Source organism: Pelophylax lessonae, assembly GCF_965119305.1.
Source record: "Pelophylax lessonae genome assembly, chromosome: 6".
In the NCBI taxonomy this organism is placed as follows: Eukaryota; Metazoa; Chordata; class Amphibia; order Anura; family Ranidae; genus Pelophylax; species Pelophylax lessonae.
The window spans coordinates 140,625,582-140,650,419 of record NC_138773.1 but is presented as its reverse complement, the minus strand read 5'-3'; the positions used below and the strand labels follow the sequence as shown (position 1 = coordinate 140,650,419).

Below are 24,838 nucleotides of genomic sequence, written 5' to 3'. Positions count from 1 at the left end.
CTATCACTTCTGCTCGCAGAGTCTGAGTTGGCAGGGCTCTCCTGTCGTTCGCCTTATTTGATGGTCCACAGGGATAAAGTGGTCCTCCGGCCAAAATTGTCTTTTTTCCCTAAGGTGGTGTCGGGTTTTCATCTTAATGAAGACATTGTGTTGCCTTCCTTATGTCCCAAGCCTAAACAGCCCAAGGAAATTGCCTTGCACTCTCTGGATGTTGTTCGGGCGATAAGGGTTTATCTGACAGTTATGGAGTCCTTTAGAAAATCAGACTCTCTCTTTGTCCTTACGGACGGTCCTCGCAAAGGTTTGGCTGCATCCGCTGCAACCATTTTGAGATGGATCAGGCAGACGGTTGTTCAGGCGTATTCACTCAAGGATTAGGTTCCCCCTTTCCCTGTGAAGGCTCATTCTACTAGAGCACTGAGCGCTTCTTGGGCTTTTCGCCATCAGGCCTCGGTTGCACAAGTTTGTAAGGCAGCGACTTGGTTATCTGTGCACACCTTTACTAAATTTTACAAGGTGGATTTGTTGGCTTCTTCGGATGCCTCATTAGGCCTCAAGGTTTTGCAGGCTGATGTTTCATAATAGAATGTTTTTTTCTTATTTCCTGGGTGAGCTCATGTTGTTTTTGTTGAGCTTCATGTTACCCAGTTGGCTAGGTTTATTCTTTGGGGTTTACGTTACTTGCTGGTTGCGTTTTTCCCACCCCTCATGCCCATACTGCTTTGGAACACCCACACAGCTCATAAAGATGAGGCTGCATCTGTCAATGGACGATAGAGAAAATACAATTTTTATAAGATTTTACCGTAAAATCTTTTTTTTCTGATGTCCATTGACAGACGCAGCACCCACTCCTCTGATGGAGATCATTTTTTTTTTTTTTGTCTTCACTGCATGCAACTAAACTAATATGCTGGGCTGTGTCTGTGAGGGTTATGTCTGGAGGGACAGCCCCGTGGGCATGTATATTTAAAAACTTTGTACTAACGTACTGCCTAGACTACTCTTGCAGATGGCAGCATAACCCACACAGCTCATGAAGATGAGGCTGTGTCTGTCAGTTGATATCAGAGAAAAAGATTTTACTGTAAGATTTTACAAAAATCTTTTTTTTTTTTTAAATGGCGTTGGAAAGACAGCTGCGCAAATACTGTGTGACAAAAAAATATTGCAAAGACTGCCATTTTATTCTCCAGAATCTTTGCTAAAAATATATATAATGTTTGGGGGTTCTAAGTCATTTTCTAGCAAAAAATACAGATTTTAACTTGTAAACAACGTGTCAGAAATGGGCTCGGTTCAGAAGTGGTTAAGGACCCTGCAGATAGGAAGGCTGAATCATTGGTGTGCCATCTTATTACCGTGGCCGGCTCAATTCTGAGACCGATGTTTGCCATTACCTTGGTCTCCCAGACCTTGATGGAGTGGGCAAAAATGTTGCGCCAAGATTTGAAGGAAGGTCAGGACCCTCAGGAAATGGCGGAGCTGGCGGATCAAATATTTCAGAGATTGCAATGTATTTGCAAACCTCCCTGGATGCAGCCTGTTTGCCTGCAGGGCATTGGTGACTGTGGTGACTTTGCGCTGCATAATCTGGTTGAAATGCTGGTCTGCGGACCAGACCTCCAAAAAGGTTCTGAGGGATCTTCCCTTTGCGGGTGACTGTTTGGAGCCTCCATGGAGGAGAACATTAAGGATCTCACGGGAGGCAAGAGTACTTTGCTCCCACAGGTTGCTAAGAACAGAGAGTCTCGCCGCAAATGTGGTCCCATCTTTTCGGCTCACAAGTGGCCTTTTCGCCCCAAGGGGTCGCAGGACAAAGGGTCCAAACCCTCTCTACCTTTTTCGGGGGGTCCAAAGAGACCCTGGGGTGGTAAATTCAAGGTGGGTCCCTCTGGTCTCGCCTGAAGGGACGCCCTCACCCGTTCTAGAGGTGGGTGGGGGGGGGGGCGTCTTCGTTATTTTCCGGATCCATGGATCTCATTCATCCAAGACAAATGGGTTCTCAAATTGATTCAGTCCAGTTACAAGATCGGGTTTCAGCCCTTGCCTCCGCCAAGGTTCTTCCCTTCCAATTTGCGTCTGTCCACGGATCGGCTTCAAGGCCTTTTTAGAGCGGTTCAGGACTTGTTGTCACAAAGGGTGATAGTCCCTGTTCTTGAGTCGGAACGCTTTCAGGGGTTTTATTCCAACCTCTTTACAGTTCCCAGGAAGGAAGGGAAGATACTTCCTATCCTGGATCTCAAGGCCCTGAACTATTTTGTGCGGGTTCACAAATTCTAAAATGGAATCTATTCGCTGAGTAGTGGCTTATCTTCATCAGGAGGACTTTCTAGCCTCCATCGATATCAAGGACGCTTACCTTCATTTGCTGGACATCAACGTTTTATTCACTATCAATTCATGGTGTTTCCCTTTGGTCTCGCCTCTGCTCCTCAAGTGTTCACAAAAGTGTTGGCCTCGGGGGATTTCCGTTCTGGGGTACCTGGACGATCTTCTTCTGAGGGCGGAATCATCCTCGGTCCTGAAGGAGGACCTGGACATCATGGTGAGAACCCTGCCGGAGTTCGACTGGACTCAGAATTTTCAAAAGTCGGCATTGACTCCATCCAACAAGTTATAATTTCTGGGGCTGACTCTGAATTCAGCATCAGCCTGGGTGTTTCTCCTGGAAACAAAACTATTGAAATTGCAGCGGGCTATTATTTTCCTGTTATCCAATTGTCAATTGTCTCTGAGGACTTGCATGCAGGTGCTGGGTCTGATGGTTTCCATCCCCTTCACCCAGTTCCATACCAGACTTCTGCAAAAGGAGATTGTAACCAAATGGGACAAGCATCCACAGTCTCTGGTAAATTTGATCATGTTGAGTTGGGTGGCGAAAGGGTCTCTGCTTTGGTGGCTCCGTTCCCAAGCACTTCTTCAAGGAAAATCCTTCCTCCCCCTGTTCTGGAAAGTGGTGACTACGGACACTAGTATGTCCAGAAGGGGGAGGTCCTAGGCAGGGATTCAGCCCAGGGGTTTTGGTCTTCGGAGGAGTCCAGTCTGCCGACTAACATCCTGGAAATTCATCAGACTTTTCCTGTTCTGGTGGACTGATCGTCTGCGGGGGTGTCCGGTGAGGATTCAATCAGACAATGCCACGGCTTTGGCATATATCAATCACCAAGGGGGCACCAGATTTGGACCTTTTGGCCTCTCGTCTCAACCGGAAGGTTCCAAGATTCATTGTGAGGTATTGGGATCCTCTGCCGGATGCCACAGACACTCTGGTGGCCCCTTGGTATCGTCTGATTTATGCGTTTCCTCCAATACAACTTCTGCCAAGACTTCTGCGCAGAATCAAGGCAGAAGGGATTACAGTGATTCTGGTGGCACCAGACTGGCCTTGTCGGTCCTGATACGCGGGCCTGGTAAGAGATGTGGAATAGCACCTGGCCTTGGGTACCATCAAGAGAGAATAGTTGGAAAACGGCGCTACCGAACACATGTGCAAAGATGCGGGTGAAGAGGAAAAAAGTGCTTAGTGCGTACAAAGTGACATATAGATAGTTGTGTACGTGGGTCAATATATATAAAAATTTAGGCCAAGACAATAGATAAATAAATAGATAAATAGTAGATGTGAGGTATGGTAAAAACGTATGATAAAGGATGTATATTGAATTAATAATATAGTGATTTCCACTTAATAAAATTGCTAGATACAGTGGGTACGGAAAGTATTCAGACCCCCTTAAATTTTTCACTCTTTGTTATATTGCAGCCATTTGCTAAAATCATTTAAGTTCATTCTTCTTCCTCATGAATGTACACATAGCACCCCATACTGACATAAAAACACAGAATTGTTGACATTGTTGCAGATTTATTAAAAAAGAAAAACTGAAATATCACATGGTCCTAAGTATTCAGACCCTTTGCTGTGACACTCGTATATTTAACTCAGGTGCTTTCCATTTCTTCTGATCATCCTTGAGATGGTTCTACACCTTCATTTGAGTCCAGCTGTGTTTGATTATACTGATTGGACTTGGTTAGGAAAGCCACACACCTGTCTATATAAGACCTTCCAGATCACAATGCATGTCAGAGCAAATGAGAATCATGAGGTCAAAGGAACTGCCTGAAGAGCTCAGAGACAGAATTGTAGCAAGGCACAGATCTGGCCAAGGTTACAAAAAGATTTCTGCTGCACTTAAGGTTCCTAAGAGCACAGTGGCCTCCATAATCCTCAAATGGAAGACGTTTGGGACGACCAGAACCCTTCCTAGAGCTGGCCGTCCGGCCAAACTGAGCTATCAGGGGAGAAGAGCCTTGGTGAGAGAGGTAAAGAAGAACCCAAAGATCACTGTGGCTGAGCTCCAGAGATGCAGTCAGGAGATGGGAGAAAGTTGTAGAAAGTCAACCATCACTGCAGCCCTCCACCAGTCAGGGCTTTATGGCAGAGTGGCCCGACGGAAGCCTCTCCTCAGTGTAAGACACATGAAAGCCCGCATGGAGTTTGCTAAAAAACACCTGAAGGACTCCAAGATGGTGAGAAATAAGATTCTCTGGTCTGATGAGACCAAAATAGAACTTTTTGGCCTTAATTCTAAGCGGTATGTGTGGAGAAAACCAGGCACTGCTCATCACCTGTCCAATACAGTCCCAACAGTGAAGCATGGTGGTGGCAGCATCATGCTGTGGGGGTGTTTTTCAGCTGCAGGGACAGGACGACTGGTTGCAATCGAGGGAAAGATGAATGCGGCCAAGTACAGGGATATCCTGGACAAAAACCTTCTCCAGAGTGCTCTGGACCTCAGACTGGGCCGAAGGTTTACCTTCCAACAAGACAATGACCCTAAGCACATAGCTAAAATAACGAAGGAGTGGCTTCACAACAACTCCGTGACTGTTCTTGAATGGCCCAGCTAGAGCCCTGACTTAAACCCAATTGAGCATCTCTGGAGAGACCTAAAAATGGCTGTCCACCAACGTTTACCATCCAACCTGACAGAACTGGAGAGGATCTGCAAGGAGGAATGGCAGAGGATCCCCAAATCCAGGTGTGAAAGACTTGTTGCATCTTTCCCAAAAAGACTCCTGGCTGTATTAGATCAAAAGGGGGCTTCTACTAAATACTGAGCAAAGGGTCTGAATACTTAGGACCATGTGATATTTCAGTTTTTCTTTTTTAATAAATCTGCAACAATGTCAACAATTCTGTGTTTTTCTGTCAGTATGGGGTGCTATGTGTACATTCATGAGGATGAAGAATGAACTTAAATGATTTCAGCAAATGGCTGCAATATAACAAAGAGTGAAAAATCTAAGGGGGTCTGAATACTTTCCGTACCCACTGTAAGTGAATGATGTAGAATAAATAATGTTGAATAAATAATGCTGGGTAAGATAACGCTGGATGTATTGGTTATAAATCGATCATGAATCATAGGAGCAGTGAGGATACTAATTGTATACTTTTTGGGATGTAATTCTCCAATTCAAACACTAGGTGTCACACTTACCCTAAGACCACAGATGTTAAGTATATGAGCCAAAAGACAGGATGTAGGTAAAGTCCTCAAACCTGTCTGCTGACGGTCCCTTCGGACCAAAAAGATTCCATCTGGGTACAAAAGGGAAAAAAAGAGAAAAACTACAGTGTGATAAGTGAAGATCGGGTATACAATGTGATAGTAGCGACTCACGCTTGGGTAGTAGATGCAGCAGATCCCTTCAGATATTGGCAGTCTGCGTCGAGGAAGCTTCTGCGTTCCAAGCCTAGGCGAGCTGCGGACCGGAAGTGACGTGGGTTTCCGCCCTACGTACGTTTCGACATAGGACGTCTACGGGGAGCGGTACCCGTCAGTCGACCTCGTCGTCCAGAAATAGCCAGGGTCATCCCATCAGCCAATCATTCGCCCTGATACACACCTGAGGATGATTGTACGATAATGGAAGAACAGTGGAGTGTACAGGCTTATTATGGGATGTCTCTCTAGGCTATTGTAATCATCATATTAGATCATGCTGCCATCTAGTGGATCCATTTTAAATTATAAGGGTATTAAAAAATAATTTTATTAGGAACCAATATGTATAAAAACTTCGTAAAAATGATATGTGTAAGCAGAGGGGTGAAAATAGAAAAAAATAAAAATAAAGTTAAAAATGGGCATCAGACATTTTTTTAAAATTGTTTTTAATAAGAAAGGAAATTTAGAAATGATGGAAAAGTGTTTTGTGAGAAATACAGAGTCCCAAAAGGACATTAGTGATAATCTGACCACAAAAAATGATATTATATTGGAGAAAAATAATAATATTTAGTGCTTGCGTCGATATATATGAATGTGTGAGTGTATCCAAATAAAAATTGGTGAAAAGAATAGATGAATAGCATTAGTGAAGTGAAATGAAAAATGTGTATAGAAATACACCCGTGAAATATTTATGGCTATAATGAAGTGTGGGAAGAGAAATTAAAGAGATAAAAAATCCTTGTGATCTGAGGTTAATAAAACAATCCAACTGCTTGGAAATAGCGTGTCCAAATTCATTCTGAGGTGACAACAAAGGTCCACACATGGGGGAAATATAATGGTTATTCCTTAAAAAACTTGGAATGTGGAATGATGTTGGATGAGAAGGTCATAAAAAGAAATAACATAAAGATAGAAATGGGAGTAGATGTCGTATATACGATAATAACATAAATCAATTGATGCGTTGACTTCCATATCTCTTCAGAGATGGTAATCTTGATAAATAATGCAGAATTGGTGTTTAAGCGAAAAAAATTCCAAAAAGTTAAAAACAATTAAGAAGCGCTAGACAGTCACTTAGCAGATAGGAGGAGATCCTCAACATCAAAGATGGTATATTAATATTACCCAGATGTTGGATGAGGAGGCTAAAAGAGGATGTTGGATGAGAAGGCTAGAAAAATCCGCATAACAAATGACGTAAAATCCATCAAAACCATAAAAAATAGGGAGGCGTATCAAAAAAAGGGAAGAAGACGTGTGGAAACAGGCTAAAAAATATATATAAAACATATGTAAGAGCATACGTAAAAAAATATAGATATATATATATAAAAACTGTAAAATAGCTCGTAAAAAATATCACATAAAAAGTCACATAAAAGATATCATATAAAATGTCAGTAAAAAGGGAAGTAAAACAAGAGGTAAAAAAACAACAAAAGAGGTTAATTCTTGGTAGGTAAAATCCAAAAGGAATAAAAATATGAGTTATGTGTCTGTGATAAAACAATTTAAATCAATATCGGCATTTAATCCCTCGGGACGGAGAGAGCGCATTAGGAAAATCCATTTAGTTTCATTCTTTGATACCATTCTTCTTTTGTTGCTGCCTCTCCAATCGTTTTTTATTTTATCAATTCCATAAAAAATCATTCCTGTTGGATTCTGTGCATGGACCTCTTTAAAATGTCTTGATAAAGTGTGTTTTTCAAACCCTTTTTTGATGTTCTTTATGTGTTCTCTAATTCTTACAAAGAGGGGTCGTGTGGTTCTTCCGACATATTGCAATTTGCAAGGACATTTCACCACATATGTGACATGTGTACTCGTACATGTGATGGTATCTTTAATTTTATACTCTGTACCCGTGACATTGGATTTAAAGCTTTTTGTTTTTTTCTGTTGTTTCCTGTTGTTTCTACATGGGAGACATTTCTGACATCGGAAGAAACCATTAATGGTTGTGGGTAATAGGATCTTTTTGGGTGGATTAATTACATTATGCACAATTTTATCTCTTAGGGTAGGAGCTCGGCGATAGATGAATGACGGTTTTGTGGGCAAAATTTGCTTAAGAGTTTTATCTGCTCTGAGAATAGGCCAGTGTTTTCTGATAATTTTTTCCATATCTTTGTGTTGTTTGTTGAAGCCTGTGATAAATGCGTACTCAAAGCTGTTACCGTTATTTTTCTTTTTATTGTTTTTTTCTGTGATTAAGTCTTCTCTTTTCATTTTCCTGACCAACTGTTTGATATGTTCAAGTTCCTTCTTCTTGTAGCCCTTTTCTAAAAATCTGGTTATTAAGATATCGGCCTGATTGTCGAAGTCTTGTATGTCACTACAATTCCTCCTAATTCGCAGTAATTGGCCCTTGGGTATATTGCCCAGCCATCGCTGGTGGTGGCAACTACGTGTAGGTATGTACCCATTTTTGTCAGTTTTTTTGAAGAAGGTTTTACTTTGTAACTTGCCATTCTTTTTAAAAAGCTCCAAATCTAGATAAGCGATTTTATTGAGGTCCCAGTTGCCCGTGAACGTGATTCCATATCCATTATCACTAATCTCATCGAAGAAAACTTGTAATGATTCTGGGGTACCTCGCCATATTAAAATGATATCATCAATATATCTTCGATAAAATTTTAAAAAAGGTCTATCCACACTAAAAACTTGCTCCTCCTCCCACTTTTGAATAAAAATATTGGCCACACTGGGGGCATATCTGGCCCCCATGGCTACACCCTTTGTACAAAATATTGTCCCTTGTACCAAAAATAATTCGAATCCATAGCCATTTCAAGTCCCTCTAAAATAAAGTGCAATTGTGCCTGTTTAAAATCAGTAAAATTACTCAGCGCCCACTCCACAGCATCTAAGCCATCCTTTTGTATTATATTGGTGTACAGAGAATGAACGTCAATTGTGACCAGGATGTCATCATCTGTTACCTCGAGATGTTCTAATTCGTGTAACAACTGTTTGCTGTCTCTGAGGTATGATTTACCCTGGGGTACTAGTGGTTGGATAAATTTATCCAGGTATTCCCCTAATCTGGAGTGGACTGAGTTTATTGCACTTACAATTGGACGTCCCGGTGGCTTTGTTTCATTTTTGTGTATTTTGGGGAGGTAATATATAACCGGGGTCCTTGCTGCTTCCAACTTCAAATATTGGGCCTCCTTTTTGTTTAAAATATTCCTTTTCCTTCCCTTTCTTTATATACGTATCTAAAGCCTTCTCAAATTTTCTCTTTGGATCTCCTGTGAGTTTTTTATATGTGTTTTCTTCCTTGAGGAGCCTTTCCATTTCTTCCTCATATTCCTTCTTGTCCAATATAACCAGGCCTCCTCCTTTATCCGCTGGTCTTATCACAATTCCCTTCCTCTTTTCCAGTTTTTGATGGTATTCCAAGTTTCCTCCTCTTTCCTGTTCCGTATCTTTAAATCTCTTTTCTTGTTCTACCATTCTTTTGAAAACCTCTAGGTTTTCATTCTGGGGGTTTTTGGGGTTGAATGTTGATTTGTTTCTTAGAGTTGTGTGTTTAAATTCCTCATTTTTCGTGTTTGTATTCTTTTCTTTCTTAAGGGCAAAGAATTTCTTAATGTTGAGCTTGCGGATATATTTTTGGAGATCTATGTATGCCTCGAATTTGTCCAAATTTTTGTTAGGCGCATATTTGAGGCCGAGATCCAAGAGTTTCAGTTCATCCTCATCGAAAGTGATTGTGCTGAGATTAAAAATTCCTTTTCCTAAAAACGTCTTCTTCTTTTTCTTTGTCCCCCCTTGTTTTCCTCTCGGTTTACGTTTCTTTCTTGTTCCCTGAACACGTTGTTCTCTTCCCTCCTGTATGGGTGGTAACCTCCTTGTGTTCTGGGTGGATCCCCATCTCTCTCCTGTTGTGGTCTGTATGGATGGTATCCTCCTTGTTTCCTGGGTGGGTCCCAGTCTCTCTCCTGGTAGGGTCTCCTTCCATTGTCCCTCCAGTTCATGTTGCGTCCCCTCTGTGGTCTGTGTCCTCCTCCATATATTCCACCTGGGTGGTCGCGTCTCGGGGGTGGTGGTCTCCAGTTGTTCCTCTGGTTGTCCCAAAAATTTGGATTTCTTTGTGGGCCTCCAAAATTTCTTGGGGGTCTGCCTCTGTTCCCTCTCGGAAAAAAATCCCTTCTGGTAAATTTTTCTCTGTATTCGTATTGTTCTTCATTGTGATAGTCGAGAGGGGAAAACCTATTGTAGGTATCAACCCGATATTGATTATGAGTAGGCGTTCTATCATAATGTACATTCGGTTGTGGGCCATTTCTTGGTGGTCTTGGTTCTGTAGTCTGTTCATAAGGTGGTCTTCCCAAATTTCCCGGTGTTCTGGGAGTCCTAGGGGTCACAGGAGTAGTGACCTCCATCCATGTATCATCCTCCTCGTCCTCAATTTCAGACGGTTCCCTTGATACTAAGTGGACAGGGTCCACACTAGTGCCCAAACCATTATATAACTCGTCGGATTGCCATTTATAGACTGTGTTGTTTCTATAGTCTAAAATATCCCTCTTATATTTCTTCTGTTTTTTAGCTTGTATAGTTTTGTCGTATTTTTGTACAGCTTCTTGCAGCGCTTTTTCTTTATTTTTATACTCATTGGTTTCAGAATAAGGCGCCAATTGTTCCTTAATTTGTATAATCGTGTTTTCGATCTTTGAGTTTGTATTGCCTCCTCTTGATTATTATAGTCAGCAGTTCTTTTTCACTTCTATTAAATAAACCATACCATTGTTCCAGGAGACCAGGATCTGTAATGTGGTCATTGGGGGATATGTCCCATCTAAGCCTCCTGGGTGCTATACCTTCCTTGGTGTATTTTTCCAGTGTGGCAATATCCCACCAGACCCTCAATTGTTTTTCCATATTCTGTTTTAACTCTTTAAAAGATCCTTCCATGTCTTGCCTTTGTATAATGGTCTCCTGGTCAAAAATTTCCTCTATATTTACTGCTCTGGAGTAAATATACTTAAAAATATCCATTGCTGCTATTTTGTAGTGACAAAGTCACTCAGTAAGTTATAAACGGGGGGTTGGAGAACCAGCGCTATGGATAAGAACTGACAGGCAGTGAAATATAAGGTTGCAGCCACCAACCGAACCCCTAAGAAACTTAGGGGCAGAGATAAAGTGTGAGGGTGAATAGTTGGAAAATGGCGCTACCGAAAGCATGTGCAAAGATGCGGGTGAAGAGGAAAAAAGTGCTTAGTGCGTACAAAGTGACATATAGATAGTTGTGTGCGTGGGTCAATATATATAAAAATTTAGGCCAAGACAATAGATAAATAAATAGATAAATAGTAGATGTGAGGTATGGTAAAAATGTATGATAAAGGATGTATATTGAATTAATAATATAGTGATTTCCAATTAATAAAATTGCTAGATAAGTTAATGATGTAGAATAAATAATGTTGAATAAATAATGCTGTGTAAGATAACGCTGGATGTATTGGTTATAAATCGATCATGAATCATAGGAGCAGTGAGGATACTAATTGTATACCTTTTGGGATGTAATTCTCCAATTCAAACACTAGGTGTCACACTTACCCTAAGACCACAGATGTTAAGTATATGAGCCAAAAGACAGGATGTAGGTAAAGTCCTCAAACCTGTCTGCTGACGGTCCCTTCGGACCAAAAAGATCCCATCTGGGTACAAAAGGGAAAAAAAGAGAAAAACTACTCAGTGTGATAAGTGAAGATCGGGTATACAATGTGATAGTAGCGACTCACGCTTGGGTAGTAGATGCAGCAGATCCCTTCAGATATTGGCAGTCTGCGCCGAGGAAGCTTCTGCGTTCCAAGCCTAGGCGAGCTGCGGACCGGAAGTGACGTGGGTTTCCGCCCTACGTACGTTTCGTCATAGGACGTCTACGGGGAGCGGTACCCGTCAGTCGACCTCGTCGTCCAGAAATAGCCAGGGTCATCCCATCAGCCAATCATTCGCCCTGATACACACCTGAGGATGATTGTACGATAATGGAAGAACAGTGGAGTGTACAGGCTTATTATGGGATGTCTCTCTAGGCTATTGTAATCATCATATTAGATCATGCTGCCATCTAGTGGATCCATTTTAAATTATAAGGGTATTAAAAAATAATTTTATTAGGAACGAATATGTATAAAAACTTCGTAAAAATGATATGTGTAAGCAGAGGGGGGAAAATAGAAAAAAATAAAAATAAAGTTAAAAATGGGCATCAGACATTTTTTTTAAAATTGTTTTTAATAAGAAAGGAAATTTAGAAGTGATGGAAAAGTGTTTTGTGAGAAATACAGAGTCCCAAAAGGACATTAGTGATAATCTGACCACAATGATATTATATTGGAGAAAAATAATAATATTTAGTGCTTGCGTCGATATATATGAATGTGTGAGTGTATCCAAATAAAAATTGGTGAAAAGAATAGATGAATAGCATTAGTGAAGTGAAATGAAAAATGTGTATAGAAATACACCCGTGAAATATTTATGGCTATAATGAAGTGTGGGAAGAGAAATTAAAGAGATAAAAAATCCTCGTGATCTGAGGTTAATAAAACAATCCAACTGCTTGGAAATAGCGTGTCCAAATTCATTCTGAGGTGACAACAAAGGTCCACACATGGGGGAAATATAATGGTTATTCCTTAAAAAACTTGGAATGTGGAATGATGTTGGATGAGAAGGTCATAAAAAGAAATAACATAAAGATAGAAATGGGAGTAGATGTCGTATATACGATAATAAGATAATAAATCAATTGATGCGTTGACTTCCATATCTCTTCAGAGATGGTAATCTTGATAATAATGCAGAATTGGTGTTTAAGCGAAAAAAATTCCAAAAAGTTAAAAACAATTAAGAAGCGCTAGACAGTCACTTAGCAGATAGGAGGAGATCCTCAACATCAAAGATGGTATATTAATATTATTTTACCCAGATGTTGGATGAGGAGGCTAAAAGAGGATGTTGGATGAGAAGGCTAGAAAAATCTGCATAACAAATTATGTAAAATCCATCAAAACCATAAAAAATAGGGAGGAGTATCAAAAAAAGGGAAGAAGACGTGTGGAAACAGGCTAAAAAATATATATAAAACATATGTAAGAGCATACGTAAAAATATATATATATAAAAACTGTAAAATAGCTCGTAAAAAATATCACATAAAAAGTCACATAAAAGATATCATATAAAATGTCAGTAAAAAGGGAAGTAAAACAAGAGGTAAAAAAACAAGAAAAGAGGTTAATTCTTGGTAGGTAAAATCCAAAAGGAATAAAAATATGAGTTATGTGTCTGTGATAAAAGAATGGTAGAACAAGAAATAAGAGATTTAAAGATACGGAACAGGAAAGAGGAGGAAACTTGGAATACCATCAAAAAACTGGAAAAGAGGAAGGGAATTGTGATAAGACCAGCGGATAAAGGAGGAGGCCTGGTTATATTGGACAAGAAGGAATATGAGGAAGAAATGGAAAGGCTCCTCAAGGAAGAAAACACATATAAAAAACTCACAGGAGATCCAAAGAGAAAATTTGAGAAGGCTTTAGATACGTATATAAAGAAAGGGAAGGAAAGGAATATTTTAAACAAAAAGGAGGCCCAATATTTGAAGTTGGAAGCAGCAAGGACCCCGGTTATATATTACCTCCCCAAAATACACAAAAATGAAACAAAGCCACCGGGACGTCCAATTGTAAGTGCAATAAACTCAGTCCACTCCAGATTAGGGGAATACCTGGATACATTTATCCAACCACTAGTACCCCAGGGTAAATCATACCTCAGAGACAGCAAACAGTTGTTACACAAATTAGAACATCTCGAGGTAACAGATGATGACATCCTGGTCACAATTGACGTTAATTCTCTGTACACCAATATAATACAAAAGGATGGCTTAGATGCTGTGGAGTGGGTGCTGAGTAATTTTACTGATTTTAAACATGCACAATTGCACTTTATTTTAGAGGGACTGGAAATGGCTATGGATTCAAATTATTTTTGGTACAAGGGACAATATTTTGTACAAACAAAGGGTGTAGCCATGGGGGCCAGATATGCCCCCAGTGTGGCCAATATTTTTATGCAAAAGTGGGAGGAGGAGCAAGTTTTTAGTGTGGATAGACCTTTTTTAAAATTTTATCGAAGATATATTGATGATTTCATTTTAATATGGCGAGGTACCCCAGAGTCATTACAAGTTTTCTTCGATGAGATTAGTGATAATGGATATGGAATCACATTCACGGGCAACTGGGACCTCAATAAAATCGCTTATCTAGATTTGGAGCTCTTTAAAAAGAATGGCAAGTTCCAAAGTAAAACCTTCTTCAAAAAAACTGACAAAAATGGGTACATACCTACACGTAGTTGCCACCACCAGCGATGGCTGGGCAATATACCCAAGGGCCAATTACTGTGAATTAGGAGGAATTGTAGTGACATACAAGACTTCGACAATCAGGCCGATATCTTAATAACCAGATTTTTAGAAAAGGGCTACAAGAAGAAGGAACTTGAACATATCAAACAGTTGGTCAGGAAAATGAAAAGAGAAGACTTAATCACAGAAAAAAACAATAGAAAGAAAAATAACGGTAACAGCTTTGAGTACGCATTTATCACAGGCTTCAACAAACAACACAAAGATATGGAAAAAATTATCAGAAAACACTGTGGCCTATTCTCAGAGCAGATAAAACTCTCAAGCAAATTTTGCCCACGAAACCGTCATTCATCTATCGCCGAGCTCCTACCCTAAGAGATAAAATTGTGCATAATGTAATTAATCCACCCAAAAAGATCCTATTACCCACAGCCATTAATGGTTTCTTCCGATGTCAGAAATGTCTCCCATGTAGAAACAACAGGAAACAACAGAAAAAAACAAAAAGCTTTAAATCCAATGTCACGGGTACAGAGTATAAAATTAAAGATACCATCACATGTACGAGTACACATGTCACATATGTCCACAGAATCCAACAGGAATGATTTTTTATGGAATTGATAAAATAAAAAACGATTGGAGAGGCAGCAACAAAAGAAGAATGGTATCAAAGAATGAAACTAAATGGATTTTCCTAATGCGCTCTCTCCGTCCCGAGAGATTAAATGCCGATATTGATTTAAATTGTTTTATCACAGACACATAACTCATATTTTTATTCCTTTTGGATTTTACCTACCAAGAATTAACCTCTTTTGTTGTTTTTTTACCTCTTGTTTTACTTCCCTTTTTACTGACATTTTATATGATATCTTTTATGTGACTTTTTATGTGATATTTTTTACGAGCTATTTTACAGTTTTTATATATATATTTTTTTACGTATGCTCTTACATATGTTTTATATATATTTTTTAGCCTGTTTCCACACGTCTTCTTCCCTTTTTTTGATACGCCTCCCTATTTTTTATGGTTTTGATGGATTTTACGTCATTTGTTATGCGGATTTTTCTAGCCTTCTCATCCAACATCCTCTTTTAGCCTCCTCATCCAACATCTGGGTAATATTAATATTAATATACCATCTTTGATGTTGAGGATCTCCTCCTATCTGCTAAGTGACTGTCTAGCGCTTCTTAATTGTTTTTAACTTTTTGGAATTTTTTTCGCTTAAACACCAATTCTGCATTATTATCAAGATTACCATCTCTGAAGAGATATGGAAGTCAACGCATCAATTGATTTATTATCTTATTATCGTATATACGACATCTACTCCCATTTCTATCTTTATGTTATTTCTTTTTATGACCTTCTCATCCAACATCATTCCACATTCCAAGTTTTTTAAGGAATAACCATTATATTTCCCCCATGTGTGGACCTTTGTTGTCACCTCAGAATGAATTTGGACACGCTATTTCCAAGCAGTTGGATTGTTTTATTAACCTCAGATCACGAGGATTTTTTATCTCTTTAATTTCTCTTCCCACACTTCATTATAGCCATAAATATTTCACGGGTGTATTTCTATACACATTTTTCATTTCACTTCACTAATGCTATTCATCTATTCTTTTCACCAATTTTTATTTGGATACACTCACACATTCATATATATCGACGCAAGCCCTCTTGGGCCTTTCGTCATCAGGCATCCGTGGGGCAGGTTTTCAAGATGGCCACCTGGCCTTCTGCACACTTTCCCAAAATTTTATAAAGTGGATGTGTTGGCATCTGCGGACGCTGCTTTTGGCCGCAAGGTTTTGCAGGTGGCTGTTTGAGAGGACTAGTCCTCTTTGAGGGTGTAATTTTCAGGTGAGCTCCAGATGTTCTTGGTTGAGCTTGTTTTACCTGGTTGGCTAGGTTTAGCCTTTTGGGGAATTTTTCTGCTGTTTTTTTTCCCCACCCCTCATGTTTGACACTGCTTTGGGACGTCTCAATGGTCAAGAAGATCAGGAGCCATGTCCGTCAATGAATGAAAGCGAAAATTGGATTTTTGTCTTACTGTAAAATCCTTTTCTCTGATGTTCATTGATGGACACAGCACCCACCCCTCTATTTGGGTTATATATTCTTCTGACACTGCTTGCAACAAAACTGAGTGCCTATAGCAGGAAGTGGGAGTATACCCCCTGGGACTGCCCCATAGGCGTGGTAAAGTTTTTTCCTGCCTAGTGTCCTACTCTGTAGGGGCAGCATAACCCAGTGGTCAAAAATATTTGGAGCTGTGTCCGTCAGTGAACATCCAAGAAAAGGTTTTTACGGTAACACAAAAATCCAATTTATTTATTTGTTGTTGTTTTTAGGTAAATGAGAGATCTGAGGTCTTTTTGACCCCAGATCTCTCATTAACCACTTCTGGACCGGAAAGGTTTGCCCCCTTAATGACCAGGCCATTTTTTGCAATTTGGCACTGCGTTACTTTAATGGACAATTGCGCGAACATGCAATGCTGTACCCAAATTAAATGTATGTCCTTTTTCCCCACAAATAGAGCTTTCTTTTGGTGGCATTTGATCGCCTCTGCGGTTTTTATTTTTTGCGTATAAACAAAAAAAAAATAAAAATATTGAGAAAAAATAAAATGTTCTACTTTTCCTTATACAAAATATCCAATAAACTCAATTTAGGCCAAAATGTATTTAGCTACATGTATATGACAAAAAAAAAAAATCTCAATAAGCTTATTATTATTGGTTTGCGCAAAAGTTATAGCGTCTAAAAACGATGGTGAATATACTGGAATTCACGCAGCTTTTACTTTGTGACTGCCTATCTAATTTCTTGAAGCACTAAAATGGCAAGGCAGTACAAACCAGCCCCAAAATTACCCTTTTTGGAAAGTAGACATCCCAAGTAATTTCCTGAGAGGCATACTGAGACCATTGAATATTACATTTTTTTGTCACAGGTGTTTGAAAAATGACAAAAAAAATAAATATTTTTTTGTTACACAAAGTTGTCACTGAAATGATATATTGCTCACGCATTGTTATGCGTTATATGTTTCAGAATATTATTCTGAATGATGTATAACGAGTTTGTTTTAATCGATTCATTTCTTTTTAACAGCATATATCAATCACAGTGAATACAGACTAAAGAGGGAATATATATATATATATATATATATATATATATATATATATATATATATATATTTATTCGCAAGACATGTATTCACAATAAATAGTTAAATATGGGTGACACAAAAATATAATCTCACATAAAATACAAACTTAATGATAATGCTAGTTGAATCTGTTTTGCTCATCAATATAAATCAAAGGACAGGATTACTTTTCCCAGGAGTAAAAACCATATATTAAGAGTTTTATTTATCAGACAAAATTGTCTGCGAATTGCGTAGCCAACAGTCACTCCGCTGCAGTTGGAGTGAGAATAGACTGTGCAAAATGTGAGACTAATTCCATAATATAACGCTAAACCAAAAATGGAAAAATGTATAAAAACAAAAATAATGTTTAGAGAAAAATCTACAATGGTTGTTACAACTGGGAAGGTAATCTATATATCCTGAGCATACGATTTATAGCATACAAGGAAACTAAAATCAAAGAATCAATAATGTATCAATTCAAAATGCTGCTGGCTCAAAATGGTCGTTACCAGAGTCCTAAGATGGCTGCTTTTCCCGAAATGGTGGCTGGTTAGTGAGGAGCTTGCGTCTGGCGCCCTTAAAGTTTTTCAGAGTGTCAGGCGTCAAATGAAGGTGTGAAGTAAGATGGAGTATGATGAGTGCGAATGAGTATGAGTGTGTATGGATGGATCTGTGTGTCCCCCTATGTCTGGGTTCCTTTATATATTGTATAGGACAAAAAGGCCATAAACATAAGCTAAACCCAGAAGGTGGAACTTCTTCCCATTGGTTGGGTTAAATACCCATTAACTGGTTGAGTAATTATGCAATACCTCTACTAACCACCATGTATGTTAAAGACCAAAAATCTTTGATAGATGTTACTACATTAATTTATAGTAATAATAAAATGAAAATCTGTACATATTCTCATGGAGCAGGCATGGCCATCTGATATCTCCGTTATATCTCTTTGAAAGGCCCAGTTCTGGTAACACCGTTTAATGAGTATGCATATTAATACCATTTTATATGTGTGTGTATATATATATATATATATATATATATATATATCTTAATTAGGAATAAATGATTTACTTATAGATTATCTAAATTGATACACAGTAACCTGGAATTATGATTGTTTGACGCATGTGATGTATTCAGTCAGAAGGTTATCTACTAGAGAATTATTATACTAGTAAATAATATAATCATGACATGGTCTGGGATCTACAATTTTTAATCACCAACTACTATCGAACTGATATAATATAATCTGTGAATAAAGGATTGTCCATATAACTATAATTTCCACATCCCCTCTTGGTATATGATGGAACAAGGAGGTTTAGATGCTTATGATTGTAGCACTGCCCCCTAGAGGACTGCTGGATAGTGGGTGTTCCTCAGCACTCACCTGACCCTGTGAACCATCCAACCCACCTGACACTCTAGGTTCTGTCATGGCAAAAATATTCTGACGCAATTGGAATAACGTGTTATTTTACTAAAGACATAAACTGGTACAACTCGCTGGTTAACAGGTATAACTTAGTGATAAAAGAATGTACCAATATCAGTCAGCTAAACCCTGCCAAACTCAGTGAGGTTCAACAGGCTGACACAATATGAATACAGATGATCAATAAGAAATATCAAAATAAATCATTGATAATGCAACCAAACAGGATATCAGCAATGTCTTTGAATGCTATTGCAATGTAAAATGACTACAGCTTAAAAGAAAGGCCTCTAAGATTGACCTTGACCACAGCTGTGATTAGTACTGATAGTAATTCAAATTACTGTAACCGGTCCCCTTTAAGGCAAACAAGTGTTGGATCCCTCCTCCTAGCAACACCTTGCTAAAATTCACCGGCAGTTGGAGCTCTTATCACTGTTCAATGTGATATTTGCAATCCCAGGGTAGTAATGTGTGTAATACTGTCTGCAGTCAGTGTTTCATTGAGGTAAAATTATACTTGCGATTAGGATTTAACCAGGCACTCTTCCACTTGTTAGTGTCCACATGTGATGATCCTGTGACACAGGCGATGCGCCCTCCCACGCTCCTGCATCTGGGAGTGATCGATATTCGGCTGTCCCGGTCAGTCAGCTCAGCTCAGACTCCGCCCGCTCTCCGTTCAGCTCCACTGGATCTGCTACCTCTGTGTAGTCACCAGCATCTGCACCACTGAGGATGGGCTCTGCACTCACTAGGCCACATGTACTAGGCCTCAAGGCAAATGATACCATAGGTATCTACCCCCAATGGGTTTTTAGGCAGCATAGATAATCGTAAGGACGTGACAGATTTGTAAAAATATGTACTTTATTAATGTATCAAAAATATAACAAAAAGAATAATGTATGTAATAAAACACCCCATAATGGGGAAATGTAAATGATGTGCTCCGGTTACACAGTAACATTAGACATGTATTCTATGCAGTCTCATTACATGATCATAGCAGCATCACCCCAAATAAAAGAGAGGTGGGGGAGCGAAAAGCTTTTCGCTCCCCCACCTCTCTTTGATTTGGGGTGATGCTGCTATGATCATTTAATGAGACTGCATAGAATACATGTCTAATGTTACTGTGTAACCGGAGCTCATAATTTACATTTCCCCATTATGGGGTGTTTTAAAACATACATTATTCTTTTTGTTATATTTTTGATACATTAATAAAGTATATATTTTTACAAATCTTTCACGTCCTTACGATTATCTTTGCTGCCTAAAAACCCATTGGGGGTAGATACCTATGGTATCCTTTGCTTTCAGTTACTATTTTTGGGTGAGCAGCCACTCCATGTTCAGTGTTGTATCTTCTACACATGTACTAGGCCTCAAACACAGACAGTGCCCCGACACACCTTTCAGGCTTGTCTGTACTCATTGAGTTCCGGAAGCAAGAGAGCGTGCACCCTGTGAAGCAGATAGGTTTATAGGCTTTCCCATGATCCTCCACTCGCCCAATACTCCCTGGGAGTATAGTTTCTTCGGCAATCCAAACAGTCTGCATCCAGTCTAGAACTACACAATCCCACAATCCCGTTTGTGTACTTCCTGTGAAAGCTGATCCTCTTCTGTAAGCAGCCTTAACCACTTAAGCCCCGGAGGATTTGGCTGCTCAAAGACCACAGGTCTTTTTTCAACTTGGCACTTCGTGACTTTAACTGACAATTGCGCGGTCATGCAATGCTGTACCCAAAACAAAATTTAAGTCCTTTTTTTCCTGCAAACAGAGCTTTCTTTTGGTGGTATTTGATCACTTCTGGGCTTTTTATTTTTTGCGATATTAATAAAAAAAAGAGCGAAAAATTTGAGAAAAAATTACATTTTCAACTTTGTCTTTTAAAAAATATCCAATATACTCAATTTATGTCATATATTTTGGCCAAAATGTATTTAGCTACATGTCTTTGACAAAAAAAATCTCAATGAACGAATTTTTTTTGGTTTGCGCGAAAGTTATAGAGTCTACAAACTATGGTGTAAATACTGAAATTTACGCAGCTTTAATTTCTGACTGCCTATCTCATTTCATGAAGTGCTAAAATGGCAGGGCAGTACAAACCCCCCCCCAAATTACCACTTTTTGGAAAGTAGACATCCTAAGGAATGTCCTGAGAGGAATGTTGAGCTCATTGAATATTTCTTTTTTTTTTTGTCACAGGTGTTTGAAAAATGACTAAAAAAAAGTTGTCATTGAAATTATATATTGCTCACACATGCCATGGGTACATGTGTATTACACCCCAAAATATATTCTGCTGCTTCTCCTGAGTACAGGGATACCACATATGAGAGATTTTTGGGAGCCTAGCTGTGTACGGGACCCCGAAAACCAATCCCCACCATCAGAATTTCAAAGGGCGTACATTTTTCATTGCATTTTCTCACTACCTATAATAGTTTAGGAGGCCCTGAAATGTCACGATACCACAAAACCCCCCAAAATGACCCCATTTTGGAAAGTAGACACCCCAAGCTATTTGCTGAGAGGCATGGTGAGTCCATGGAATATTTTATATTTTGCCACAAGTTTCGGGAAAATTACATTTTTTTTTAACACAAAGTTGTCACTAAATGATAAATTGCTCACACTTGCCATGGGTATAAGTGGAATGACACCCCAAAATACATTCTACTGCTTCCCCTGAGTACAGGGATACCACGTGTGAGACTTTGTGGGAGCCTAGCTGTGTACAGGGCCCTGAAAACCAATCAACACTCTCAGGTTTTCTAATGGCGTAAATTGTGCATTTCACCTCTGCACTACCTGTCACAGTTTTGGCGGCCCTAAAATTCCAAGATAGTACAAACCCCCCCCCCCAAATGACCCCATTTTGTAAAGTAGACACCCCAACCTATTTGCTGAGAGGCATGGTGAGTCCATGGAATATTTTATATTTTGCCATAAGTTCCGGGAAATATATATATATATATATATATATTTTTTTTTTACACAAAAAGTTGTCACTAAATGATATATTGCTCACACATGCCATGGGTATATGTGAAATGACACCCCAAAATACATTCTGCTGCTTCTCCTGAGTACAGGGATACCCCATGTGTGAGATTTTTTGGCAGTCTAGCCGAGTATAGGACCTTGAAAACCAATCCCCACTTTCAGGCTCTCCAAGGGCGTAAATTGTTGATTTCACTCCTGACTACCTATCACACTTCCAGAGGCCATGAAATGCCAAGACAGCACAACCCCCCCCCCCCCCCAAATGACCCCTTTTCAGAAATTAGACACCCTAAGCTTTTTGCAGAGAGGCATGTTGAGTGTTTTGCAGATCTTACTTTTTGTCACAAAGTTTTGGAAATTTAAAAAAAAAAATGCATTTTCCTGTTGTTTCTTCATTTTCCAAAAAAAATAAAAAATAAGAGCTGCAAAATACTCACAATGCCTCTCAGCAAATAGATTGGAGTGTCTACTTTGCAAAATGGGGTCATTTGGGGGGGGGGGGGGGGTTGTGCCATCTTGGCATTTCATTACCTTCAAATGGGTGATAGGTAGTAAGGATCAACAATTTACGCCCTTAGAAAGCCAGAAGGTGCGGATTGGTTTTCGGGGTCCTGTACGCGGCTAGACTGCCAAAAAGTCACACACTCACCATACTCAGGAGAAGCAGCAGAATGCATTTTGGGGTGTCATTTCACATATACCCATGGCATGTGTGAGCATTATATCATTTACTGACAACTTTGTGTAAAAAAAAAAAAATCATTATTTTCCCGAACCGTGTGGCAAAATATAAACTATAACATGGACTCATCATGCCTCTCAGCTAATAGCTTGGAGTGTCTACTTTGCAAAATGGGGTCATTTGGGGGGCCTCTGAAACTGTGACAGGTAGTACAGAGGTAAAATCAGCAATTTACGCTATTAGAAAACCTGAAGATGGGGATTGGTTTTCGGGGTCCCATACATAGCTAGGCTCCCAAAAAGTCTCACACATGTGGTATCCCTGTACTCAGGAGAAGCAACAGAATGTTTTTTGGGTTGTCATTTCACATATACCCATGGCATGCGTGAACAATATATCATTTAGTGACAACTTTCTGTAAAAAAAAAAAAATTGTCATCTTCCCGAAACTTAAAGCAAATTATAAAATACTCAATGAACTCAATATGCCTCTCAGCAAATAGCTTTGGGTGTCTACTTTTCAAAAAGTGGTCATTTTTTGGGGTGTGTGAACTGTCCCGGCATTTAATGCTCAATTTTAGCCACACATCACCCACTCTTCTAACCACTTGAAAACTAAGCCTTTTCTGTGACTTTGTTTACATGAAAAAACATTTTTTTTACTAGAAAATTACTTTGAACCCCCAAACATTATAAATTTCTTTAAAGCAGAGGCCCTATACAACAAAATGGTGGATGTTGAAAATTTTTTTGTCACACAGTATTTGCGCACAGATTTTCCAAACGCAATTTCTGCAAAAAAAAAATATTTTTTCTCTTACGTCCTCCGACAGTCGCCGCCACTTCATAATCTTCACTAATGGGGTATTGACCTTTGCTCCGTAGGAGTAGCTAGACAACAAGATTTGTAAATATAAAAGCTTTTAGCATATCACACCCCTAGGAGGCGGTCCCCTCAGTCAATACCATCTGCTTCCTGCATTCTCAACTCAGTTTCTAATGCCTAGCTTAGGAGTAGCTTGGCTGATACTGTGCTGGGGCTCTCAGTCTCAGCTTTCTATTCTCTTTTTTGATTTTATTTGAGTATTTTTCTCTTTCTTTTACTAGCTGTTATTTTTCTCAGCATTTAGTTTAGTTTCTTCGGATGAAGATGATCATGCGGAGCTGGGTCTCGGACTGGCCACCCTGGTTCCCAGGGCTCAGGGCCAGGGGTTCCCCAGCCTGCCATCGAGCGTTCAGTCAGGTTTCTCTGGCATATTGAACGACCCATCCCTGTTCGCTGCAGGGATGCTGCCTGTGAGGTGGCTACCTCACTGGACGGCATTTGCGGTTTCGCACCGCAGTTCCACTGCGTCCTGGCTGCGACACTCCCTGTCCTCAGTACAGCGGTTTGGTCGCTAGAGAAGGCTCCCCACGCCATCCGGACTGGTAAGTACATTTCTATGTGGGGACCTGTCTGTTTGGGTGTCAGTCTGTGACTGTGTGACCCTGCATGTCTGTATATGTGCTGAGCTCCCTGTCAGATTCCTGTGTGGAATAGCTGCCTTTTCTGTGGGCTGCGGGGGGGGCTCTCCCAATCTGCTATGTGTGCTGTGTGGGCAGACTGGGGTTAGACATGCTGTGCGGCGGCCGCTATTGCGGTCCGCCATTTTTTTGAGGCAAACTTGTGGTGTCCGGCCCTAAGTGAGTAGGGCGCGGTGTTTTGGCGCCAAACGCCGCCATTTTGATGGCGATCGATGTACAACCACATGTCGGCGCCATTTTGTAATTGCCCAAAAAATGCCTCAGCCGAGCGGCCACGTTTGTGTAGCCTACATAGGCTTTATAGGGCGGTCAGTCATTACATCACTTCCTTTTGCTCTGGGACAGCGATCGGTGGCAGCAGCCTGTGTGGCCTCTCCAGGTTTTTACTTCTCCTTATCCTGTATTTCCCTGCTCAGTGTTCTTATCCCTGTGGGGGTCGATCTATGCAGTAGTGTGCGGTGGGCTACGCTCGCCACGGTCTTAAGGGGACAGTACTCCTTTTTTCGATTATTGCTGGGGCATGGATTCTCAGGATTGCAAGTTTCCTCCCACCTCTGTGGGGGGCCAAGGGGCTGCTGCATCCCCCGAGGGGGCTGATATGGCTGCTTTTGTGGCGAACTTGGCTTCTCAGGTGCAAATGCTAATGGCTGATCGATCTGCAAAACGGCCCAGATTGTCTATTTCCTCTGATTCAGAGGGCGATGGGGCTGCTATGGCTGGAGTGCCCTTCTCAGGGTCTCGTTCATCTCTGGACCTTGGGGGGTCTGAGGGGGAGGCTGAGGTAGATAATTCTCCCCCTGGCTCGCCTGAAGA

General features: G+C 40.0%; 1 protein-coding gene across 3 annotated transcripts in view; it reads left to right on the top strand.

Annotated features, from left to right (window-relative positions):
• The window catches only part of RRN3 (RRN3 homolog, RNA polymerase I transcription factor), a 1,162,251-nt gene that overhangs the window by 574,301 nt on the left and 563,112 nt on the right, over window positions 1–24,838 (top strand). The gene's annotated exons all lie outside the window — the stretch shown is intronic.